Below are 9,568 nucleotides of genomic sequence, written 5' to 3'. Positions count from 1 at the left end.
TGCGTTTCGACGTTCGACGCTCACCAGTGTAGAAGCCAACCTTGGTCCCTGCAGGAGGATAGCAGCATCCAACCACATGGGGTGCCCACACTCAGGCCACCAGTCGCAGGGGCCGCCCCTGTGAAGGCTGCAAGGGGTAGACTGAGCCAGAGGGGCACTGAGCAAAGGCAAAAAGGCACGAGGCCCTTTCCAATGCAATCATTTGAATTTCAGCTCATTTACTGTTTTCCTTTACTTGTGAAATCAAGGACAATCGATCAAACTTATCTTAGAATGAATGTTCTGGAATAAGAATGGAAGACTCATATCACAGAACTGCTGTTTCCATGTTCAGTACTTAAAACCATCGGTGGCTTTTATAAACACCTCTTCCAGTGGATCGTGGTCTTAATGCAGGGATTCACCAAGGAGGAAGGATTCACCAAGACAGAAACCTCGGTGACGCTCACTAGTTCCGCTGCTCCTGGCTGAGGTGAGCTAATAATACTGTTCTCGGTCATGAAATTAGCATCTCGTGATAAACAGCTTTACTGGGAAGACTGCATATTTAAAGACACAATGGCATTTCAAATCCAGTGAGCGGTGACTGCAGGATGTAAACAGAGCTGCGAGCTAGAAGTTTCTCAAGACTCCTCCTCCCCGACCTCATTGATTTCAGAGATTCTGTCTATGGATGTAAGGATTTCAGCAACAAGGTTCAGTGTTTCAGCTCCAGAAACCAGCTGCTTAATGGAGGTGTGCGCGTTGCTCATGACCATGCACAGGTTCTGCAGGGCCACGTGCGTGTTCTGCTTCACCACCGTCAGGCTGGCGCCCTGACCCGAGCGCAGGGCCTCATTCTCGCTCTTGAAGTTGGAGACCTGCGCCTGGAGCAAGTTTATGACTTGTTTCAGATTCATGACGTGAATTTCTGCCTTTACTGCATGTTTGGTCATCAGCTCCAGGTTCTGCTCCACCTGCTGGACCACGGATTCCAGATCGTGGTAGTCACTCTCATCCTTGATCATCTTTGCTTCTAATTTCTGCTCCAGTGTCCTCACCATCTCGGTTTGCATCTCAAAGAAGCTCTGTACCTCTGTCAGCTTCCTCCTAAGCTTCGAGTTCTCGTCTTTCAGTGCTTCCTAACTGATCTGCAGCGTCCGAAGGTGCCTGTCCCCCAGACACTCTCCGTGGGCGACAAAGTCTGCACTGGGACTTGCCACAGGAGAGACTCTGGAGTCGGAGTCACTCAGTGCCCACAGGGACAGAGGCTTGGGCCCTGCCAGCTCCGATGGGCTGGAGAAGAAGGAGATATATGTGCTGCAGGGAGAAGTGCTGGTCCAGACCCTCAAGTGGGTCTGCTCCACTGTGGATGGCAGGTAGGCGCCATTCCACCCGTCCTCATCCTCGTCCTGGTCCAGGAGGTCACTAGGCCCAAGTGGGTCTTTGAAAAACGGCTGCTGGAACTCCAGGCTGAAGCCTGCGGGCTGGGAGGGCAGGGAGCTGCAGTCGAGGCCCAGGCAGTGCCTCGTGGCTTCCTTCGAATGAAGCCTGCTGTTGTCCGTGTCCTCTTCAACAGGCTGAGGTTCTTGGTTTTCAGAAACTCTTTAAAGAAGAATGGATTTGCCTCTTCCAGATCCGCAAGTTTCTCATCTCCAAAATGTATCTCCTGGGCTCCTGGTGGACCTTGCTTAGTGCACTTCCCCTTTCCGTAGATAAAATCTGTGTCTCCCACGGAAGCTGGGCACATAGCACATAAATGTCGGTGAATGCCAAAGAAGTGGGTCCCTGCCATGGGGCACTCACAGTTTAGCTGGGGGAGACAAGCCCAGCACTCAGAAAATGCTGCCAGGTTGGAAGGGTGGGGGGAGGCATAGCTCAACATCGCTGTGGCCCGGGGTACGGCTCCCTAGCCCACCGGCTCCATGGCTCAGGCTCCGCCCCCACCACGGTGTGAGTCCCCCACCCCCTTTGCCTGGCTCTCGCCCACCACTCCCAGCCTCTCACAGCAGCTTCCGCTTGGCGCCTGCAGCAGCTTTTGCATATGCATATGAATGGCCTGTCCTTGATCAGGCTAAATGCTCTCAAACAAGCTGAAACTGCGTCAGGGAGCCCCAAATCTATCAATAAAAGGCCCAAGACCCAGCACCAGCCTGCCTTGCTTCATAGCTGGACCTCATCTGGGCACTTCCAAACCCAATACAAAGAGAATACAAAGAGGAAGAATCTTCAGATCTCTCTGTAGCTCCTAATGGGTGGCCCCAGGCAGTGGCTGACTGTATTCCTCCCTGGAGACCCAAGAGCCAGTGTACCCAGTGGTCATTGTCACACCATCCAGATTACAGCTCTACACATCCATAAGCGACACACTCAAGGGGTAGACTCAGTGAGCACCAAAGCCCCAATGAAGCAAGTCCTGCTCCATAGGGGTGTCTCCTGCACAGCATCTCTCCCAGTGTAGTCGCAGCTGGTCCTCACAGCCAATTGACCTGGAGGTCAATTCCTCCCAGTGACACCAACAGCAGTCAAGTCTCAACTAATAAAAACATTATTTTAAACTAGAGGCCCGGTGCACAAAAATTTGTGCACTCGGGGGGAAGGGGGGTCCCTCAGCCTGGCCTGTGCCCTCTCGTAGTCTGGGACCCCTTGGGGGATGTCCACCTGCTGGCTTAGGTCTGCTTCCAGGGGGATCGGGCCTAAGCTTGCAGTCAGACATCCCTCTAGCAGCCCGGGAGCCCTTGGGGGATGTCCACTTGCCAGAGGGGAGCAGGCCTAAGCTGCAGTCAGACATCCTTAGTGCTGCTGAGGAGGCAGGAGAGGCTCCCGCCACTACAGCTGTGCTGGCAGCCGTCAGACTGGCTTGTGGCTGAGCAGAGCTCCGCCTGTGGGAGCGCACTGACCGCCAGGGGGAAGCTCCTGCATTGAGCATCTGCCCCCTGGTGGTCAGTGTATGGCATAGTGACCAGTCATTCCCAGTCATTCTGCTGTTAGGGTCAACTTGCATATTACCCTTTTATTATATAGGATAGAGGCCTGATGCACGGGTGGGGGCCGGCTGGTTTGCCCTGAAGGGTGTCCCAGATCAGGGTGGAGGTCCCGCTGGGGTGCCTGGCCAGCGTGGGTGAGGGGCTGAAGGCTGTTTTCAGGCTGGCCACACCCCCTTCAGGGTGTAAGTCCCCGCTGGGGTGCCTGGCAAGCCTGAGTGAGGGGCTGAGGGCTGTTTGCAGGCTGGTCAAGCCCCCTAGTGGGCACCCTCACCCCATGGGGGTGTGGGCAGCCTGGGTGAGGGGCTGAGGGCCATTTTCAGGCTGGCCACACCCCCTTCAGGGTGGGGGTCCTCACTGGGATGACTGGCCAGCCTGGGTGAGGGGCTGAGGGCTGTTTGCAGGCTGGTCAAGCCCCCCAGTGGGCACCCTCAACCCATGGGGGTGTGGCCAGCCTGGGTGAGGGGCTGAGTGCCGTTTTCAGGCTGTCCACGCCCTCCAGGGACCCAAGCTCCCAGCCTCTCCTTTTTTTCTTTTCTTTTTTTCTGGGATTTATTTATCTTCTATAATTGAAACTTTGTAGCCTTGAGCGGAGCCCAGGACCGTCCAGGGCAGGTGGGAAGCTTGGCTTCCTCCATCGCCGGGGGCAACCCAAGCCTCCTACTCACTCCAGCTCCGTGGCTGCCACCATCTTAGTTGGGTTAATTTGCATACTCACTCCTGATTGGCTGGTGGGCATGGCTTGAGCATAGCTTAGGGACAGTTAATTTGCATGTTTCTCTTTTATTATATAAGACAAGACTGTGCTCACAGCCCACAAAGGGGTGCATCTACAGTGCCCAGCTCAGGTGACTGGGGAGGCAGAGCCACTGGGCCCTATAGTACACCTACTACACAAGGCCACTCTACCAACTCAAGGAGACATAGCAGCTCTTCCCAATACATAGAAACAAACATAGGGGAGCAGCCAAAATGAGGAGACAAAGAAACATGTCACAAATGAAAGAAATGAAAGAATGTAAAGTCAAAATAAATGAATAAAAAATCTAATGAATAGAATGAACAGGTGAATAAAATAGAATCAGAGGCATAGAAATAAAACAGACTGACAATTTTCAGAGGGAAGGGAGGGGGCAGGAAGAGATTAAACGAATCTTATATGCATCTATGCATTACCTATGGACACAGACAATAGGGTGGCGAAGGCCTGGGGTGGGGCAGGATCAGGGAGGAGAGGGATAAAGGGGGAAAAAAGAGAGACTTCTGTAATAATCTCAACAATAAAGCTTTTAAAAAAAACACACAACAACTCTTCTTTGGTGCTGTGGAAAGGTAGGTATGAACTAAGGATACAAAGACTTTGAACACCAATTTAAGGATTTGCACTTAATTCAGTTGATCATGGCAAGCCAATGAAAAAAAGAAAAATGATAGCCCTGGCCAGGTAGCTCAGTTGGTTAGAGCACTGACTGTCCCGACACACCAAGGTTGTGGGTTTGATGCTTGGTCAGGGCACATACAAGAATCAACCAATAAATATGCATAAATAAGTGGAACAACAAATCAATGTTTTTCTCTCTCTCTCTTCTTTCCTCTCTCTCTCTAAAATCAATAAATAAAAGTATTTAAAGAGGAAAATGATAATAACAATTATTTGAAGAAGATTCTAGATGATTTGTGCAGGTTGGAGAGGTTTGAAGAACTGGAGAAAATAATAAAACAAAATTAAGAACCTATTCAATTATCACCCTGACAGGAGTGATTCAGTTGGTTGAGTATTGTCCCATGAACCAAAAACTCACTGGTTTGATTCTGGGTCAGGGGCACATACCCAGTTTGCGAGTTCAATCCCTGGTCGGGATGTGTACAAGAGGCAACCGATGGATGGTTCTCTCTCACATCGATGTTTCTCTCGCTCTCTCTCTCTCTCTCTCTCTCTCTGTCTTGCTCTCCCTCTCCCTTCCCCTCTCTCTAAAAAATAAATTTTAAAAACATTATTTTGAAAAATTGTTTAAAATAAAAAGAGAAACTACTCAATTATCCACAAATTAGGTGCCTGGTGGCTGAATAGAATGGTGGGAGGTAAGCAGAAAATGAGTATAGAAACAAGTAAACAGATTGAGGGAGCCTGAAAATAGTAGCAAACTGGTAACTTATTAAGTATGAGAATAAGATAGAAAGAATGATTAAAGATGATTAATTTCAGTTCAGCAAACATTTATGGAGAACCTACTTTATATTATAAAAATGTAAATATAGATCAACTCTCAAGGTGCTCAAAATCTATTAGGAGAGACATAATATCCATTTAAAAATGAAATTTGCCCATAATAAATATAATAATGTGTAAACAACAGGGTATTATAGTCCAGAGGATGACACAATCCTGAGTAGAACTGGGAAGACCAACATTTTCATTTTAAATCTGAGTGGCAATTGGAATAATGGTATTTTTGCCAAATAATGTATATTCTTTCTTCAAAATGTACCTTAATCTACCCTCCTTAAATCTCTTTCTATTAACAAAGTCCAAGCATAGACCATCTTTTGTTTGTAATACTTCATGACTCCCAACATCAAACATAATCTCTCATCCAGTTGCTCCTCAGGAGAGCAAATAAATTACCAAAATGTCGACAGACTACTTTCATCAAGCTTCTCTTTCTTCTCTAAGGAGAGGACTTTGGTGACTTCCAATGACTTTGAGGGTCAACCTGTTGCTCCCAAAACAGTCACCTCTCTAAGGACTCATTCAACCTTTCATCTAAGCTCTTCTCATTTTTGGTCATAAGAGTTTTACATTACTTTTTATCCTAGTTAAAGAGATATATCCTTAAAGAGAATTTGAGGAGCACCTGACTTCCGAATCAGAAAATCAGAGACTGCATATTGGCTCTGCCACCTCCTGGTTATACGATATTGGACAAGTTAGTCTGCACTCTTATTTCTGTGTCTGAGGAAATAAAGCCAACCTCCATGGGGATATTTGAGGATTTATGTGAAGTTTTTATAAAGTGAGAAGAGCCAGGATATAAACTTCTATAACTATGAAGATGATTATAGATCCATATTAAATAAAATCAGTTTTTTACTTAATGAATGATCAGCCTAAATGGTTCAGAGCCTAGATCAAGGATCGGCTATCCCGAGTTGCTGATGCCATTTGTTTTGGCAAGCCAGGCTAAAGGGAGGAGGGAGGCGGCATATTAGATGATTTTTAATCTATATCCATAAAGTGATTTGCCAAGACTATGAAGCTTTTGGCTTTGTATCCCTATCCAAGTCAAATAAACTGAAGTTTTCATCTATAAAGAAAAACAAAAGCCTAACTGGCCTTTTAAAGTTTGATTAGATTAGAATTTCCAATAACTGCTCCCCACTCTGTTTTCTAAAGCATTATTAGTTTGGGAAACTTTTTCCCCCCTCACTATTCTCTTCTTGTATGTAAATGTTTTGCTAGAGTCCTCTATCTAGTCATTTGTTAACTATAATAATGCTGTCCAGTAGAACATTCTGCAAAGATGGACATGTTCCATGTCTGTGCTGTCCAGTATGGTAACCACTGAGCACCTGTGGCTACTGCGTACCTATAATACATCGACAAAATTTTTTACTTTAATCTTAATTTAAATTTAAGTAACCACAGGTGTCTACTGGCTACCGTGTTGGACAGTTTAGGTCTATTGTATGTGGGCCAGAGCAGACAAAATTAAATATTTTTAAATCAGCTGACAAGGTTGGCAGCCAGAGTGTCTACAACACCCCAGTTATAAAATTCTGCTTATGTCCTTCAGAGTTGGAAGCTAGGACATAGTCCCTTACACAAATATACCTGTACAACCATGATTCATAGCATCATTCATGGTTTTCCCCCTGCTTAGAACGCCCTTCCCCCAACTGTACCCCAAGCAAACTCTCATTCTTCTTTCAAAGCCAGTTCAAATGTTACCTTCCCCAGGAGTCTCCTTTGATTTTTTTTTTTTAAGCAACATAGCAGAGTGAAAAGAGCTGCCATTTAACCCAGGAATATAACTTCTAGGAATATATCCTATATTTAACTTCTAGGAATATATCCTAAGAAATCTAAAACACCAATCAGAAAGAATGTATGCACCCCTATGTTTATAGAAGGACAATTTACAACAGTAGATGAGTGGATAAAAAAGTTGTGGTACATTTATACCATGGAATACTATGCAGCAGTAAAAAAGAAGGATCTCTTACCCTTTGAGACAACTTGGAGGGACCTGGAGAGTATTATGCTAAGTGAAATAAACCAGTCAGAGAAAGACAAGTATCACATGATCTCACTCATATGTGAAACCTAATGAACAAAACAAACTGATGAACAAAAATAGAATCAGAGTCATAGAAGCATCGAACAGACTGTCCAAGCTATGAGGGAAGGCAAAGGGTGAGGGTGCAATAGATCAATCAAAGGACTTGTATGCATGCATATGAGCATGACCAATGGACACAGACGGGGGGATTGGGGGAGGGCGGGTGAAGGCATGTGCTGGGGGTTGGGGGCAGCTGGAGAGAGGTCAATGGGGGAAAAAGAGACTTATGTAATACTTTAAACAATAAAGAATTGAAATTTTAAAAAAAAACTGATGAATAAAATAGATTGGAAGACATAGAACCATGGAACAGGTTGAAAAAATCTCAGAGGGAAGGTGGGGGTGGGAAGGTGTGGTGGAGAGAGATTAAACGGGAAACTTATATGCATGCTAGAGGCTCGGTACACAAAATTCGTGCATGGGGGGAGGGGTCCCTCAGCCCACCCTGCACCTTCTCTCAATCTGGGACCCCTTGGGGGATGTCCGACTGCCGGTTTAGGTTCGATCCCTCTTGCAATCCAGGACCGCTGGCTCCTAACCACTTGCCTGCCTGCCTGCCTGACTGCCTGATCGCCCCTAATCACTTGCCTGCCTGCCTGATTGCCCCTGCTCGCCTGCCTGCCTGATCGCCCCTAACCGCCTCTGCCTCAGCCCCCACACCCGGGCTTCCCTCCCTCTGGTCGGCCACAGGCACCCAGGACCCAGCCCGGCTTCACCTGGGCCGGCCGCGGCACCTGGGACCCCGGGAGGCTTCGCCCAGGCTGGCCGCAGGCACTTACGTTTAGAAACCCCCACCCAAAGAAATGTTGAAAGTACATTATATATTTTACAGTATTGTTACCAAATATGAACACAGAAAGACATACCAGAGTCTAAGAAAAGTCTTTTTAGTATTTTCATATTATCAATCTCTTAGAAAACCTAGGAAATCAATTTTTAAAGGATGAGAAAGAAAAAAATGGAAGTAACCCAAGGAAATAGATAACAGAAAAAAACAATTTAGGAAACCTGGGGACATGTTCTGGAGTTTAATGTTAATGAAATGATCAGCTTAGAATATCAACTTAAAGTAGTTTTGAATAGTGGTTAGAAAAATATCAGCCCACAGGAATTTTCCACAGGCCTTCCCAAATTTATTAGTCATGGCAGTAAATAGGAATGGCCTAAGGAAGTATACTTTTACTATGGGTTATATTTTATTTTGTTTTGTTTTTCTTCATTTTTACTTTCCTACTATTGGCTTTTTGTTCTTGGTGGTGGTGGTGGGTTTTTTGTTTTATTTGTTTTTAAGATCCAAACTTAAGGCTCTAAGTATATTTGCAGGCTTCCCCACCTTTTACACCTTAGAGCCATGGCTCACTCAGTTCCTTTAAAGTAGAATGTCCTTGGAACCTGTCTAACATATGTCAAAATCCTACTCGATTTTCCATGCAAAATTTCAATATTATTTCCTCCCTGAAGAATTCTACAGTAATATTTAACTGCTCTTCTGTCCTATGCTAATTCTGAGGAGAAAGAAACCAGCACTTAATGAGCCTCTACTGCATGTCAAGTGCTCTATTAAAAAAAAAATTATTTTAACCTTCTCCACATCCTACAAAGCACTATTTCCTCCATTCTGCAGAATGGGAAACTAAGGCTATGAGAGGCTACAAAGCACAATAATAAGTCATGGAGTTGAGATTTAAATGGAGCCTACCTGATTTCATAGTCCATGGGTTTTACATCATTTCATGCTGCCTCTGTTATAGCCTTTATCATACACTGACTTACAATGAGTTGTTTATATATTGGTCTACTTTTGCAGTTAAAACATCTTTGAAGGCAAAAGCTTTAAAGACTGTAAGTTTGAATCCTCCAGTCCTAGCACAGTGTCTAGTATGTAGAGCATACAACACTTTAGTCGTGGGAGAAATAATGTGAAGAAATTAATACAATGTTCATTTTTCTCATATAATTAGCTTTCATGTGACCTCAAGACCTTAAAAAATAAGGCCATGGCTTCCAGACATAACAGAGTAACTGAGACCACAGCTGTCCTCTTATAAACAGTGAGAAAATTGGACAAAATATACAAAAAAATTATTGTCACACATTGGACAAAAGTCAGTGTCGGACTATGATCCCTACACAAAAGAAAATGAAAAAGGTAATCTCCCAAATGGCCCCTGATGCCTGTCTGAAAGCACTTTCTGGAATGCAACACAGGAAGTGATAACTCAAGCAGAGTACAAATGTCTTGTTGACTTCAGGTGAACAGAGCTC

General features: G+C 45.3%; 1 protein-coding gene and 1 pseudogene across 1 annotated transcript in view; both read right to left on the bottom strand.

The window, feature by feature from the left end:
- RAD51B (RAD51 paralog B) overlaps positions 1-9,568 on the bottom strand; it is a 599,650-nt gene that overhangs the window by 481,106 nt on the left and 108,976 nt on the right. The gene's annotated exons all lie outside the window — the stretch shown is intronic.
- Positions 609-1,864, bottom strand: LOC102441737 (annotated as a pseudogene).

This window comes from Myotis lucifugus, unplaced genomic scaffold (assembly GCF_000147115.1).
Source record: "Myotis lucifugus unplaced genomic scaffold, Myoluc2.0 scaffold_85, whole genome shotgun sequence".
Classification (NCBI taxonomy): domain Eukaryota; kingdom Metazoa; phylum Chordata; class Mammalia; order Chiroptera; family Vespertilionidae; genus Myotis; species Myotis lucifugus.
Note: the sequence above shows the minus strand (reverse complement) of the source record. Positions and strands in the feature narration are given on the sequence as shown.